This window comes from Microtus pennsylvanicus, chromosome 6 (assembly GCF_037038515.1).
Source record: "Microtus pennsylvanicus isolate mMicPen1 chromosome 6, mMicPen1.hap1, whole genome shotgun sequence".
NCBI lineage: Eukaryota > Metazoa > Chordata > Mammalia > Rodentia > Cricetidae > Microtus > Microtus pennsylvanicus.
This window is the reverse complement of record NC_134584.1, coordinates 64,088,201-64,105,792: the sequence shown is the minus strand read 5'-3', so window position 1 is coordinate 64,105,792 and position 17,592 is coordinate 64,088,201. Positions and strand designations below refer to the sequence as shown.

Genomic DNA, 17,592 nt, shown 5'->3' with positions numbered 1-17,592 from the left:
ACTGTTTAGACAAGGATATTCCCAAAAGGTTTCAAGAAATAGTCTAAGATTTATCTCTGCAAGATCATTCTGGGAAGTAATATAAAGAAGTTTTTAATTTAACTGATTTCTATCAATATTTGTTTTAAGTAGAATAGAACAAAATTAAAATGAGAATAGAACACATCACAGACAATAACTTTAAAAGGCATTTTTCATTAAGCTTTAGGCTTCCTTTTAGACTAATAAATATGTAATATTTCAGAATGTATAATGATTTCCTTAATTATTATTTAGGTTGAAATAAAAAGTTTAATCAAGAGACTTCTTAGTTAGTTGAGGAAAAGACAGGATGAAGGGGAAAATTAACACAGTATCCCAAAAGGAAGAAAGAGAAATGTAGGGTTTAAAGAACCCCCAATAAGGAAAAAAATGTGGAGGTCAAATTTTAAAGCAATTAGAATAGAAAATTCTTGGTAGCTGATTAGATTAGGATAGAGAAGAAAAAAACATACAAATTTAACATATTAAACAAAACTAAGAAATTGTCTTGAAAAATTAAAAGGACTGCCTAGATCCCATATATATATATATCTTCCTTATAGTATGTAACCATTCTGTGGTCTTCAAAACACAGTACATCTACATTATTACATTATTCTTTTATTGATCCTCTCAAAGATGCTCACCATACTGAAGAGTCAACCAGCCCTTGGACTTCTCTATTTGTTGTTAAGAAGGAATCTGGAAAATGGAGAATGTTGACATATCTAAGAGCTGTTAACAAGGTAATTCAAACTATGTGCCCTCTACAGTCTGGAATTCCTCTGCCTTCTCTATTACCAAAAGGATGGCCTCTTATTGATTTAAAAGATTGTTTCTTCAATATACCTTTACAAGAAAAGGTCAGAGAAAAATTTGCTTTCACAATGCCTACTTGTAATAATTCTCAGCCTATTAGGAAATACCACTGGGCCGTCCTCTCACAGGGAATGCTCAATAGTCCTACCCTGTGCCAATACTTTGTAAATCAGCCATTAAAAATAATACGCAAGCAATTTCCTAAGTCTATAATTTACCATTACATGGATGACATTTTGTTATCTGACTCAAATGCAAACACTATAGAATGTTTGAAGAAGAAAGTTTTGCCTAAATGGGGATTACAAAGTGCTCCTGAAAAATACAAAGATTCTGTCAATTACCTAGGTTTCAAAATAGGTTTAAAGAAAATTAGAACACAAAAGGCACAAATTAGGAGAGACTGATTGTAGACTTTTAATGACTCTCAAAGGTTGTTAGGAGACATTTCCAGTCTACAACCAGCTGTTGGGATATCGCCTGACCTAACAGTTCATTTAAGCAAAACCTTAGATGGCAAGAAAGACTTAAATAATCCCAGAGAATTAACAGCAGAAGCGGAAAAAGAATTGATGGTTGTTAAAGAGAAATTAGAGGAGGCAAATGTAGATAAGAGTAAATTTGAATCTTAATTGTATTCTAGTCATTGCCTTCTAGAATTTCCCCTACAGGAATTTTAATGCAGAGGGAAGATATTATCTTAAAACGGATCTTTTTACCACATAAACCAAGTAAAAAATTAAAAACTTTTCCCACATATTAGTTCCTTGCTTTGATACTGTACTTTAGTTATACAAAATATTACTACTGCCAAACAGTCGAATCCCGCACATCCTTCTCCAGGGTCTAGCCTGAAGACTCTCCCTGACCCCCCTCCCTCCTTTCACCATACTAGATCTAGCTACCAGGTCCCACATCCACAGCCACAGCCAAGTCTGACCACCTGTGCCTGTTCAGAAACAAAGCTCTAGACTTCCAACACAACTGGCCCTGTCCACCAATTCAAAGTCCACTTCCACACAATACCCAATCTTTCTACCCAGAGCTACCACCACAGTCCAGGCTTAGACCAGAATACACACCTTGTACACCAGTTCAGGCCCCTGTCTACCTAACTTCATTCCACCCAAGCATTTCAACCTCTAGGCCCAATCCCTAACCCAAGTACACAATCTCTCTTCCACCCCCACCTGCTTTGACAACATCAGACTTTACACTAATAAAAGAGTTCACATGTCCGGATCTCCTCCCTAAAACAGGAAGACTATGAAAGATCAAGTCAGTATCTCCTCTCTAAAACTACCAGTTGAAGGGACTCTAGCCAGCCTGAGCATGACAAGCATGGCTTTGATAGGCCTTGCCTTTCTCCCCTAGTCCTCTCTACCTTGTTAAAAAAAAAAAAACTACTAGATTACATTCCTAAAGTTAGACTTACCCGTATTTAGCCACTTCCTCCTCCTGAGGATAACTACCAAGGTCTAGCTTTCAACGTATTAAAATTGAGCAATCAAAGTACCCTTTGGGTCTCTAATCAACATGCCCAATCAAAATTAAACACTTCATCCTAACACAAGGTTTCCTCTTTATAAACTGGCATTTTCTCATGGGCCGTTATCTGTCTCCTCTCTATCCAGAAGCAATCCTTTGCCCTACTCTAACCCCCAACAAATATCCCTCCCCCTCCCTTAAGTTCCTTTCCCCCTTCTCCCTTGTCATCTATCTCCCATCTTTGTTTCTTATTCCCTGCCCTTTGTCCCTCTGGAGTAAATAAAACTCCTTTGTGTTGAGAACTTGACCTTGGGGTGTCTTGTGCCAGTCCTATAGAAATGTTTACCAAAGAGAATTGCCTCCACCAGCGGTTCTCAACATTCCTGATGATACAACCCTTTAATACAGTTCCTCATGTTGTGGAGAACCCCAACCATAACATTATTTTTGTTGCTACTTCAACTATAATTTTTGCTCCTGTTATATAATGCAAATATATTATATGCATTATATCTGATAAGTGACCCAAGACCCAAAAGGGGTCATGACTCACAGGTTGAGAACTACTGACCAAGAAACCCAGAACACAGAACTTTAAAGAAAGATCATAAACTTCACCAAAAAAAATTCATGAAGCTTACACACATACACACACGCGCGTGCGCGCGCCAAAGGGAGGAAGGAGAGAGGAGTGAGGAATGAAGGAAGGAAAAAGAAGAACAAAAAGCTCACTAAAATTAGGAGAAAGCACTTAAGAAGAATAAATGCCTGGGTGATGCCCAAGAAAACAGAAACAGAAGGCTGATGGAAATAACAATGACAGTATAGGATTTGAGAACAGAATTCAACAGAGATATAAACAATGAACAGGGCTCAAGCTGAAATGAAGATGGGATTGAAAAACCTAAAATCCACCAGGTGTGGTGGCCCACACCGTTACCCCTAACACTCAGGAGGCAGAGGGAAACACGTAGGTCCACCAGAGTTTGAGGCTAGCCTGGTCTATAAAGTGAGACCCAGGACAGTCAGGGCCACACACACACACACACAAACAGAGAGAGAGACAGAGAGACAGACAGACAGACAGACAGACAGACAGACAGACAGAGACAGAGAGACAGAGAACCAACTAAAAAACTCAAAGGAGGATTAATAGAGGCAGTAGTTTAGGTCCTTATGATCAAGAATAGGCACAAATATCATAAAGTAGAAATCAGGGCCATACTTACTGTCATTGCAAGGAAGTGATGCATATAAGTTGTATGAGAATATTTAATGCACTGATGTCATCTAAATAGTACATATTTACTATTATATAAATAATACTATTTACTTTGTTAAAGACTTGTCTGGCTACATTTCAAAAGCTTTGCACAAAGTCTGGACTGAGACATCCCTCTTAATATATGAAAGTATTTTTTTATATATGTTATACAGTATGTCCTTTCTAACCCAGTTTATATGTTTGTGAAGTATACCTACCTCTTCTTTTTACTCATTTTCTACACACACATCCTTTCTTTGCTTTCTTTGTGTGCTTATAAATATTGTTGTGCTGTGTGTGTATTCAGATGCCCATGCCCTCAGTAGCCCACTCTGGGGATGGAGAATTAGCTGCCTCTTCAGGGCTTAGTTTTTCTGCTCTGGAGCTATCCTGCGATTCCTCTCAAAGTTCCAACTAAAATACATTACATCACATTTATTGTATTTTCACTGTTAAAATAAAACTTAATTGACTTTGGAAAATTTTTTTAAAAAATTAAAACTCAAAAAAATACTGCAAGTAGAATGGATCAAGTAGAAGGCCTGAAAGACAGGCAGAGTATGTAGACCAAAGAAATAAGGAATATGAAAGAGAAAGAAAAAAGCAGGAAGAAATATAAAGGAAATACAGGACGAAAGATCAAACTTTGAAATTACAGGCACAGATGAGTGAGAAGAATTCCAAATTAATGACAAAGACCATAATTTCAGTAAGATTATGAAAGAAAACCACCCCAAATTCAGGAAAAAAAAACATACACATACAGATCCAAGAGGCACACAGAATACAAAACAGGCAAGACTGGAAAAGAAAATCCCCTTGCATGCCATAGTTAAAACACTAAGTATATAGAACAAAGAAAATATATTGAAGGCTGCAAGAGAAAAAAATACACATAAAGGAAAACTCATCACAATAAAAGCTGATTTCTCAATGAAAACTATGAAAGACAGAATTCCAATGCATTCCAAGTCCTAAAAGACTGTGATGACCACATTAGACTAATACACCCCCACAAAAATATCCAACAAAGTTGAAGAACAAAAAAAAACATTCCATAATACATGCAGTCAACCTGAAACAATTTATATCAGACAAACCAAACTTAAAGAGAAATACAGACGACAATATTTGGGGCTGAAGAGAGGAATGAGCATAGGCAAGAGAATGTGGGGAAAAGTACCTCTAATTACAAAAATACAAAGTACCAATGAGAACCAAAATGAGAATCAAAAACCAACAACAGGATAACCACAAGTAACACACACATTTCGATAACGGTAAATAGCAATGGCCTCAATTCCCCAAGCAAAAGACACATGCTGACTGAATGGACCAAAAAAAAAAAAAATCCACCTATCTGTCATCTACAAGAAACACAACTTAGTTTTAAAGATAGACACCAACCTAGAATGGGACCAGGAAACATGCAGATATTTCTATCCTAATAGCTGACAAATAGACTTCATTCTAAAACCAATCAGAGAGATAAAGGGGAAACACTGTATTCTAATCAAAATAACAATTAGGCAATACATTACTATCCTAAACATATATGCACCAAACTCTGGGACACCCGATTTCACACACACACATGCATACACAGAAGGAAGGAAGGAAGGAAGGAAGGAAGGAAGGAAGGAAGGAAGGAAGGAAGGAAGGAAGGAAGGAAGGAAGGAAGGAAGGAAGGCAGGCAGGCAGGCAGGCAGGCAGGCAGGCAGGCAGGCAGGCAGGCAGGAAGGCAGGCAAGCACTGAATTTAAAGACATAGTGACTGAACTGCCCCCACCCAATCTGATTGATGACTATTTTAATTGTCATCATAGAACCTTCAACTAGCAACTGATGGAAGCAGATGCAGAGATCCACAGATGAGCACTGGGCTGAGCTTCTGGAGACCAGCTGAAGAGAGAGAGGAGCAATAACATGAGCAAAGCCATCAAGACCATGATGGGGATGCCCACAAAAACAGTTGACCTGAGCTAGTGAGAGCTCAATGACTTGGGACTGACAACTGGGAACCTGCACAGTACCAAACTAGGTCCTCTGAATATGAGTGACAGTTGTGTAGCTTGGACAGTCTATGAGGCCACTGTTAGTGGGACCAGGATTTATCCCTAGTGCTTGAACTGGCTTTTTGGAGGCCATTCTTTGTGGAGGGATACCTTGTTCCACCTAAATATAGGGGGTAGGGCCTTGGTCCTGCCTCAAAGTGATGTGTCAGGCTTTGATTACCCCCATGGGAAGCCTCTGAGGAATGGACGACTGACGGTGGGGTGGAGGGGAATGTGGGAGCAGGAGAGGGAGTGGGAACTGGGATAGGTATGTAAAATGAGAAAAGATTGTTTTTTAAAAATTAATTAAAAAAGAATGTAGAGATATAGATTAGCATCAATTTATTAATAGTAGGTTCAATAGCTTACTTTCTCCAATAGACAGGCCACCTGGACAAAAAAGTTATGATGACATTTAAACAGATGACATCATCTCAAATGGACTTAACTGATTGATATCTACAAAATATTCTACTCAAAACACTGAAGAACACACATTCTCAGCAACACACAGAAGCTTCTCTATAACAGACAATACCCTGGACACAAGGCAAATTTTTATAACTGAAACAGCCCCATGTATGTTCTCTAAGGAAAATGTAATAAACAAAATTGACAACATACACTAAAAAACTCTAGGAAATAAACTCATGGCGAGTAAATAGTTCATTAATGAATAATGAGTAGGTCAAAGAAGACATCAAGAAAGAAATAAAAAAAAGCTTCTTGGAACTAAATGAAAATGAAAACACAACAAAATCTCTGGGACATACTGAAAGCATTCCTTTGAAGGAAAAGTATAGCCCTATAGGCATCTACATTTAAAAAAATCAGAACAAGCACAAATAAGTGACTTAAAGGTACAAACTCAAAAATTTGGAAAAACAAAAACCAACCAAATAAAAACCCAGTACATGGCAAGAAATAATAGAAATTCAGAGCAAAAATTAATGAAATAGAAAGAAAGAAAAAAACAATACAAAGAATGAATGAACCTAAGGCAAGGTTTGTTGAGAAGATAAAGACTGAGAGCCCTTTGGTGCCACATTAAAAGAATCATAAATTAACAGAAAAACAGAGAAATTCGGAATATTATAAACACTTTAAAACCCTGTACCCGTATTTCATTAAGCTAGAAAACCTGTAATAATAGACTCAATCAAATCACCAAATTAAACCAAGAAGTCAACAAATAAAAAGACTCATAGCAATGAAGAGATTCAAATAATAATAAAAAAGGCTTCCAGCAAAATAATAATAATCCAGGACCACACTGATTCATAGAATTCTAGTAGACTTCTTGATTCTTCAAGTATTCGAAAAAGAAAAGAAAAAAGAAGCAGCAGATACACAACCAATCTTTTTCTATGAAGCCAGTGTTTAATATCAAAACCATGTAAAGACACAAGAAAGGAGAGGGGGGGAGGGGAGGGGAGAAGAGGGGAGGGGAGGGGAGGGGAGGGGAGGGGAGGGGAGGGGAGGGGAGGGGAGAGGAGAGGAGAGGAGAGGAGAGGAGAGGAGAGGAGAGGAGAGGAGAGGAGAGGAGAGGAGAGGAGAGGAGAGGAGAGGAGAGGAGGAAAGAAAAGATCTGCAGGCCAGTATCACTTATGAACATGGACTCAAAAATGCTCAACAAAATACCTGCAAACAGAATACAGATATACACCATGACCAAATTAAGCTTTTATCCCTTTAATAGAGAGTTCAACATATACAAGTCAAAATATGTAATACACCACAAAAATGGACGTAAAGGCAAAAAAGCACATGATCATCTCAATAGCTATAGAAAGGGTCTTTGAGAAAATCCAACATGCCACTATAAAAATTCTAGAGAATGTAGAACTAAAGAAAACACACCCCGATGTAATAATAGCTATACATGGGAAGCCTAGAGCCAATATATTCCTAAACAGAGAAAAGCTTGAAGCAATCCCACCGAAAGTTAAAAATAAGATAGGATGTCCATTCCCCACTCCTTGTTAATATTGTGTTTGAAGTATTAGCTGGAGCAGTAAGGCAACAAATGGAAATTACAGGAATACAAATAAAGAAGTCAAAGCATTCCTATTTACAGATGGCATGATACTATACATTAGAGATCCCAAAAATTCTACTAGAAAAATCTGGACACTGAAAGTAAATTCACAGTGTGGCAGGATAGGATCAACTTACAAAATCAAGAGCTCTTCTTGCCACCAACAACAAACACATACGAGGAGGACATGGACACATGACCATTCCAACAGCCTTGAGGAAAATGAAACACCTAGGAGTACACCTAGCCAAGGAAAACCTCTACAATCATACTTTAAAGCTCCGAAGGAGATGAGAAAGACAATAAAAATGGAAAGATAACCAATGCTTATGGATTTAGAATTAAAACTGTAAAAATAACCTTCTCAAAAGGTATTTACAGATTCAATGCAATCTCAATTAAAATCCTCATCTCATTCTTCACAGATATAGAAGAAAAAAACTATTATAAAATTTATATGGAACTACAAAAGATCCTAAACAGCCAAGACAAAGCTGAGCAAAAAGAGCAAAATAATTATAATTCCAGACCCTAAAATATCACATAGACACAGCAATAATATTATATATACACACGTATATGTATTATGTATGCATGTATATATGTACACACACACAGAGTACTAGCAAAAACAAACAAAAAAAAAACAGACATGTAGACCAATGGAACAAAATCAAAGTTCCAACATGGGCACACATAATTTCAGCCACTGACATTTGACAAAGACACTGGAAAAACGAAAGCATCTTCAACAAAAAATGCTGGGACAACTGGAAGTCCATGTGCAGAAGAATGAAATTAGACCTGTGTTTTAAGAATTACTATTGCATTGCTATGGTGAAACACCACAACCAAAGCTAGTTGGGGAGGAAAAGAGGTTATTTAGCTCACACTTCTACAGCAGTCATCACTGAGGGAAGTCAGGACAGGAATTCAAACAGGACAGGAACCTAGAAGCAGAAGCTGATACACAGGTCACACCGAATAGTGTAGCTTACTGGTTTGTTCCTCATAGCTTACCCAGCCTTCGTTCTAATAGAAACCAGGACCACTGCCGGACAACTGGCACCCACCACAGTGGACTGGGGACTTCCCCTATCAATCACTAATTATGAAAATGCCCTATAGGCTTGTCTACTGCCTCATCTTATGGTGCCAGTTTCTTAATTGCGGGTCCCCGCTCCCAAATGACTTTAACGTGTATCAAGTTGACATAAAACCACTCAACACAACCTGTATCTGTAAAAACTAACTCCAGAAAGATCAAAGACCTAAACTTGAAATCTGAACCCCTGAAACAGCTACAAGAAAACATAAGCAGTACCCTATATGATACAAGTGTAGAAAAGACTTTCCTGACTAGGCCTTTATTCCCAAAAATTAAGGCCAACAATTAACATGAAACAAAAAGATTCTGCACAGCTAAACAATCAACTGTGTGACAAGAAAGCCCACAGAACTTGAGAGAATTTTTGCCAGCTATTCATCTGACAGTGGATTAATATCCAAAATACATAAAGAACTCAAAAAACAAAAGAAAGCCATGCGGTGGTGGCACATGCCTTTAATTTCAGCACTCTGGAGACAGAGGCAGGCAGATCTCTGTGAGTTCGAGGTCAGCCTGGTCTACAAGAGCTAGTTCCAGGACTCAGGACAAGCTCCAAAGCTACACAGAGAAACCTTGTCTCAAAAAAAAAAAAAAAAAAAAAAAAAAGAGCCATTCAAAGATTGGCCCTGGGATCTAAACAAAGAATGTTCAAAGGCAGAAAACAAAATGACTAAGAAATATCTTTTAAAATATTCATTGCTAGTAATTAGGGAAATGAAAATTAAAACTTTGATAGTTCATCTAATCCCAGTTAAATTGGCAAAGTCAGCAAAACAAGTGACAACAAAAGCTGGAGATGTGAGGAAAAGCTAACCTCCTTTACTGTCGGTGGGACTGCAGACTCGTCCAGACACTGGAAATCAGTGTGGATAATCCTCAAAAAGCTAAAAATAAGCCTACCATAAGTCCCAGCCAACTCCTTGGAATATGCTCAAAGGACTAGTCTTCACAGTCCACAGATACTCGCTCAGTTATGTTCACTGCTGCTCTAGTCACAATAACCAGGAAATAAAAAGAACCTAAATGTTCTACAACTGAAAATGGATAATGAAAATGTGGTGCACATATGCTATGGAATACTATGTGGCTGAAATGAAAAAATAAATCATAAACTTTGCAGGTAAATGGATAGAACTAGAAAAGATTATACTGGGTGAGGTAACCCAGATCCACCAAGGCTAAGGTCCATGTTCTCTCTTATTAGAGGCTTCTAGAGCCAAATGGTCAGATGTGAGTATACAGCCTAAAGTAACTAAAAAAACCAAGTAAGGAAAAGGGACCACTGACATGCTGGGGAGCAATAGAAAAGAAGAAAAGTAGAGTACACGTGATCTGATTGGGAAACGGGAGGTGGAAGTAATCTTCGATTAGGGAGGGGGCAGGGAGATAAATACAGGAGGAGGAGGGGAGGGAAAAATAACAGTAAGGATCTGTGAAAAGTTATAAGAAACCATACTATTTACTATCTAGGTAAAAAGAGAGAAGTTGTAAGAAACCATACTATTTACTATCTAGGTAAGAAGAGAGGAGCAGCCTATAATGCACATAAGTCTGTGTAGAAGTATAAATATACAGTCTCTCCTGGGCTGAGAGTGTGTCAAGACCTACCTCTTTTGAGTTATTGGTCAGAGTTGTCCAAAAAACTCCCAAAACATCACAGGCTATTGCTATGGCCAGTTTGCCTCTCAGAGGTATGGCCTCTGCAGCTGAAGACACCCTGACCTGAAATGCCTCCTCCCTGAGGACTACCTTTCATGGTACAAAAAAGCACCATGCAGCTTCCAAAGAAGGGAAGCAACCAACAGACCTACCCAGCTATGATACCTATGAACCATAGCAGTGACCAGAATGGCACAATAATCTTAAGGCTACAGTAGTAGCATGTATACCTTGGGGTAACCAGCAGCTCTCTAATAGGCCTTAAGACCCATTCAGCAACAGAGTAATCATGCCTGGTACTTGAAACCTAGCCAACTCCCCAGGGTTACTGAAGTCATGATCTTAGAGAAGAACCTACAAAATCCACTTTACTAAACCAACACAATTCCCATCTACATTCTAGGTATTTGTCCTGTCCTTATTCCCACAGGCAGGTGTAGTTCTCACCACCTCATCAAGGAAATCTCTCTTTGCAACAGACAAAGATCATTACAGAAAACCATAAACCATTCAAGGCGGAAAGTTGTGGAGCCCAGGTCCAATGTATATACACATCTACGAAACATCTCCTGAACCTGAGGCTCAAGGAACACTGCTAAAACTGTAAGTCAGAGCATCAGAGACTTTGCTGTGGGATTGTGCCTTCTAGGAATGTCAGAAGCTACACCTATAGTTCCACCAAAATAACCGCCTAAACCTGAGCTGAACAAGGGCAAGAACACACACGCTAATGTGGATGGGGGAAAGCCCAAGAGGCCTCAACCCTATAGAAAACACAGGCAACTATGGAATGTTGGGAGGGAGAAAACAAACCTTCCTAAATGGAAGTGCATACCAATTGCCATCCTATACCAAACAACCAATTTTGCAAGCATACAAACATTACACAAACTGAGCAAGCCACATTTGTGTATTTAGATATATATATGTATTTTATATAACAACAGGTGGGAGAATAAAGGGCCATGAATTTGAAAGAGTGTAAGGGGGTATATGAATGGGTTTGGAAGGAGGAAAGGGAAGGTGAAAAATAATACCATTTTATCATAATCTCCAAAAACAAAAAATTCATTTTTAAAAGCATGGAACCAAAATAATAATAATAAAACTGATTTAAAAAGTGCTCTTTTTCGTTGTTGTTGCTGCTGTTTTGGTTTGGTTTGTTTTTTTGATACAGGATCTCACTAAGTATCTCTGGCTGTGCTAGAAGTCACTATACACACCATACTGGCCTCAAACTCAGAGACTGTCAGCCTCTGCTTCCTGAGTGCTCGGATTAAAGGTATGCACCACCACACCTGGAACTATAATTGCTTTCTTAGTGTCATGCTAAATGTTCAATCACTTCAAGAGAAATGTTATCTTAAAAACTGAAAAATCAACATCTCACAGTACAAGACAAAGAACAGATATGGTTCTATTATACAAGATTCTTGATCATGAGCCCAGTCTAATAAATTACACTCACAAAAAAATTCAAGTGTTAAGAAGAATCACTTTTCTTTAGTTTGAGACAGATGCACTAGAGAACAAGGATGTTAAAAGAAGGTTGAGGATGATAAAATGACACAGCCATAAAGAAAGACACCTGCCACCAAGCCTGCTGACCTAAGTTTGATCCCCAGAGCTCACATGGTGGAAGGAGAGAAGCAACTCCCACAAGTTGCCCTCTGATCTCTATACATATGCAGTGGTGTGTACACCCATACATGATGCATACATCCACACAAAAACGGGAAAATTTTTAATTAGAAAAATATATGTATTCATACCCAGGTAAGTCCCGCTCTTAGATGTCATCCAAGGAATTTCTATGTGCAGTGGAGAGCAGTAATGCAGAAACTCACAACTGGTCCACACACAGAGAATATCTGGCCATGAAGTACTCAGCAATTAACCCAAAATCTCATCACAAATCATCACAAATCTCCCAAGGCTCAGGGAATATCTCAGAATAAAGCATAAAAAAAAACAGATCAGGAGAAGACTGGGGCAAAATGGTTCTCTTCTGGACACACCAGAACTACTGCGCTCATGAACTCAGGCAGCTGTGGCTGGTGGCCTGCGTAGGATCATCAGGCCAGTCAACGATCTGGTAGAGAAGTACCCACCCAAGTAACTCCTGACAGTTGACAGCTGCTAGTGAAGGAAGGGTCCATTCTCTTTAAGGGTGCTGTCCCTGGTATGTCAACCATGTTCCAACGGATGATCTCGCATTCATGAATATATGGGCATCACAAATCAAACTCAGTGAGTTGTGTGGGGAGTGGGGTAAGAGGCTAAAGGAAGGTGAGGAGGATGTAGGAGTAGTTAAGGGGAGGAGTGGAAGTCATCAAAATACATTGTATGCATGTATGAAATTCTAAAAGATGAAAATACTGTAATAAAAATTTATTCAGCCAGGCGGCAGTGGCGCATGCCTTTTATCAGCACTCAGGAGGCAGAGGCAGGTGGATCTCTGGGAGTTCGAGGCCAGCCTGGTCTACAAGAGCTAGTTCCAGGACAGGCACCAAAGCTACAGAGAAACCTTGTCTCAAAAAAAAAAAATCAAAACTTAAAACACATCAGAAAATTCCATCCATACAATTTTCAATACCTATCATAATCATGTGAAGGTTCTTTTCATACAATTACAGACATGAATTTAAATGTATTTCCATCTGAATGTGCCTTACCTTGTCAACACAGATATAGCCAAAAGAGAAATGTTATTGACAAAGAAAAAGCGTAAACTAACACAAGCTTTTCTTTCCTACAGAGATGGAAGGGAATAAAATGACAAATCTTCTCAAAGTAACGTTTGTTTAATCACCTCCAAAAAATTATCCAACTCAAATTTTTAATATTAACTCAAATTAACCACGTTTTAATTCAGGCTGCCATAAAAAAAAATAACAAACAAGAATAGTACAGTCTAAGCGGCCTGAACAACAGTAACTACTGTTTCACTATTCTAGAAGCTAGAAATTAAAAGACCAGGGTATAATAAGGCTGGCTTTTCTCCTTTGCACCAGATGGTGAACTTTTCATTATCGTGCCATGATATCCTCTGTATGTGCACACTCCCAGCATCTCTCCTAAAAGACAGCAGTGCCGCTAAATTTGTGAACCATGCTATTTATGAACTTGTTTAATATAATTACCACTTTAAAGGCACTACCTGCAAATATAGCCACGCCACAGGTGAGGGCTTCAAGATGAACACTGGCAGGGACATAATTCAACTCAGAACAACAACAGCAATGATAGATAGCCTTGAGGTATTATTTTTACATAGTGCATATGTGTGTATGTGTGTTCTCTATCATAGATCGAGACAATACAAAGAAAAACAAGCAAAGTACTGTTGTAGAATAATCTTTTTGTACACTGTGAAGATGTCACTCTGACTGGTTTAGTAAAAAGCTAGACAGCCAGTCATTAGGCTGGATTTCCAGGCCCAAAGGATGCTGGGAGGCAGGGCAGAGACACTATGAGGTACAGATTGAGCAGGATGGACACTATAGAGATGGCATAATAAAGGCACAAAGGCAAAAAGGAAATTAATAAAATTGGGTTAATTTATGTTATAAGAACTAGTTAGAAACAAGCCTAAGCTATCGGCCAAGTTTTCATAAATAGTAAGTCTGTGTCATTATTGGAGAATCAGCAGTTCTGACGAAAAAGTTCTATTACGAAGTACAGACTGAGTATTCCTAATCTAAATACCAAATTTTTAAGTGGATTCAAAGTCAGCATATCCAGCTGGATTGATAAAATGTACACATATATTCCAGAATTTGACAAATTGAAACTTCAAATACTTGCCCCACGTATTTTGGATAAAAAATAATCTGTATTTTCTCCATCACTCAAGTTTTCCCAATTATACATATTAGTGTGGCATCAACTTTCATTGTATAGTTATAAAAAATAAGTAACAAAATCTGTAAGCTGGGCATGACAGCACACACAATGAATCCCAGCACTCAGGAGAAGCAAGAGAAATAATGAGTTCTAGGCCAAGGAAGCTGAGCTACATAGCAAGAAACGTGGAAGGAATGAATGGCTTGTGTGTATGTGTGTGCGTGTATATATGTATGTGGGGAGTGGAGGGGTGTGCGTATGTGTGCGTGCACATGCATGAGCAAATGATTAGTAAATCTGGGGTACTAAGACTTTGCCTTGCTACCCCTCAAAAACAAAATAAAGCCAACAGTTATGAAAATTTTTTGCATATAAATAAATCTGAAAATTTATGAGACAGGATTCCATCTCAGATCTACCATTACGCAGTTATGTGAACCTAAGATGCTACTCAGAATTTTGTTTCTACGCCTGACAGGGTTCCCTCTGTCATTAATGATTATTGTATCATGAATACAATAGCAACCATCAACACTACAAAGTAAGCATCAAACTTTCCAACCAGATTATGTTAAGAAATTTCAATGCCATTCTTCCATTTACTTTCAGTATTTTAATTCCTCAAACAACTATACTATGAATCTGAAAAGGTTACCAACACATCTCTATAGGCTAATTTTTTTATCTTATTTCCCTCAACAATACCTCATCTATTTCCCCCGTGTTCTTTTATTAACTCATTAAAAAAAAATACAATCACCTAAATGCCTCAAATCCTGCTGAAAGTGTGAAGACATTTTAAAAAGATAATCATTAAGCTGTTCTAACAACTATTTTTAACTTCCTCTGAAACAAAACACACTGCACGTGATTCCACGGCACTACACCTGCAAGTATCTACACATTCAAACACCACACCACAACCTGCACTGATGTGCAGTATCACATCAGACAACAGTAACTAAAAACTGTTTCTAGCTGAAAGGCAATTTATCATTTTATTCTTATGGATGCAACTTGCATTTGCCTTTTTTCCTATCTTGACTCTCCCACGAAAAACATTCTCACCATTGACAACTATAAACCAGTATCAAATATTTAGTCAAGACTTAATTCCTTAGACAAAAATATCTATTTTAATTTGCAATTTGTCTTTAATAAATTATATAATAGAAAAACTGTTGAAAATACATTTTCTTTATGAGTAATTATCAGTAACTGTTTGATTTATATGCTTGTGTATTTGACACCTTTGTAACAAAAATGGGCAAAAAGGGTCAGGAGTGGAAAAAGTTTAAGCCTTGTCTTAAAGCAGCACTTGAGCTCAAAAGACAGCACACCTATTATCCCAATATTCAAGACAGAGTTCTAAAGACCAAGCTGCGGCACATTGTAAGAGTTTGTCTCAAATAAGTAAATAAATAAAAAATTAAGTAAAATAGTTTTCTGAACCAGTGACATGGCCATCCCTATAATACCAGCTACTCAGGATCCTCAAACAGAATGATCACTTGAGACCAAAAATTCAACCTCATCTTGGGCAACATTTTGAGATCTTTGATTTAACAAAACATTAATCACCTGCTACCAATAAGGGTATCCCTATTCCAAAAGAATTAGTAAGAATTTTCTTTTATGATAAGAAAATTATAGTTATTTGGCAAAATTATTTATTTATTGGAATACAATATGTGCTGGCTGCTGGCCTAGCCAAAATGAATCAGATCTCAAGGTTTAGGGAGACCTGGCTTCAAAGGAACAAGATGAAAAGTGTCAAGAGAACACCTGACAGTCTTATTTTTTTGTACCATACACACAGGCATGAACATTCACACATCGTGAGCAAACATCATCACATGTGTGTACCACACTCACACATTCATACACACACATCAAATAGAAAAGAAGATGACGGAACCATTAGTACAGTGGTTCTCAATCTTCCTAACAATGCAACCCTTTAAAACAATTCCTTTTGTTGTGGTGACCCCCAACCTAAAATTTTTGTTGCAACTTCCTAGCTGTAACTTTGATACTGTTAAGAATCATCCCATGAAAGGGTGGTTTGACTCCAAGAAAACCACTGCACTAGACAGAGGAAACTGAGTTCCCTGAACACCGCATGGAGTTTAGCTTCCCTACAATCCACTTCAGATTGTGACATCAAGAATAAATCTTATTTTAAAAAGAAAGGAGTGAATTTGTATAATCAGTGGTAAATTTTAAAACCATACTAGAAAATTTGCAGAGGGAGACATACAGCATGGTAGTAGAAAACTTATCTAACAACTGGAAAGCTCTGAGTTTGATTCCCAGCACCAAAAAAATTATGAAAGTTAAATATGACTCAACAGGTTATATCAAGAAATATATATGTACATACAAATATCTACATGCATGCAGTAATAATGAAAAGAGACTATAAATTTGAAGGCTGTCAGGGAGATATATATGGGAGGGTTTGGAGGGAGGAATGGGGAGGGAGAAATTAATGTTATTTGTAATTAAATTACAATCTCAAAAATAACAAAGATATATATGTAAAAATATGAGAAGTATAGAAGACTTTTTAGAATATGAACAACTTGGTCAAATTTTATGTTTCTTTCTAAATATATTTTAAAATAATGAAAATCACTAATAAACTTTCCACAAACAAAATTTTCCCCCAAATAATCACACTTGGTCTTAGAAATTTAGTGTGAGAATTTGTATTTTTCCATTCAACTTTGCTCTCAAGTTTAAATTCCTCTTTAAAAGCCTAGAGGGATCGATCACCACAAATCAAGGGTAGCGTGGACAACGTGGCGAGTTCCAAACCATCCTACGCTAGGAAGACAGCCTGTCTTAAAGAACAAAATAAAATAAATGAATCCACTGGAAATAATTTAAGAATAATATACTGCGGGAGAGATGGCTCGGCAGCTCAAAGCACTTGCTGTTCCTGCAGAGGAGCAGTGTTCGGTTCCCGCCACCCACAGAGCAGCAACCCTCTGTAACTCCAGTTCCAGGGACTCTCATGCCCTCCCTCTTCTGGCCTCGGTCACTGGATATTGTCACTATGCACATACATACATGTAGGCAAACACTCATAAATTAAAAATAGCTAAAGCTTCAAATGCCTTTTAAAAAGAGTGAGGCAGAGGCAGGCAGATCTCTGAGTTCCAGTGTAGCCTGATCTAAAGAGCTAGTTCAGGACAGCTAATGCTGTTGCACAGAGAAACTGTGTCTCCAAAAAAACCAAAAAGATTCTAAATATGCCTAAATTAATTCAATTACAAAAATGGTGCAGAACC

General features: G+C 37.9%; 1 protein-coding gene across 2 annotated transcripts in view; it reads right to left on the bottom strand.

Moving 5' to 3' along the window:
* The window catches only part of Rasa1 (RAS p21 protein activator 1), a 71,156-nt gene that overhangs the window by 51,545 nt on the left and 2,019 nt on the right, over window positions 1-17,592 (bottom strand). The window lies entirely within an intron of this gene.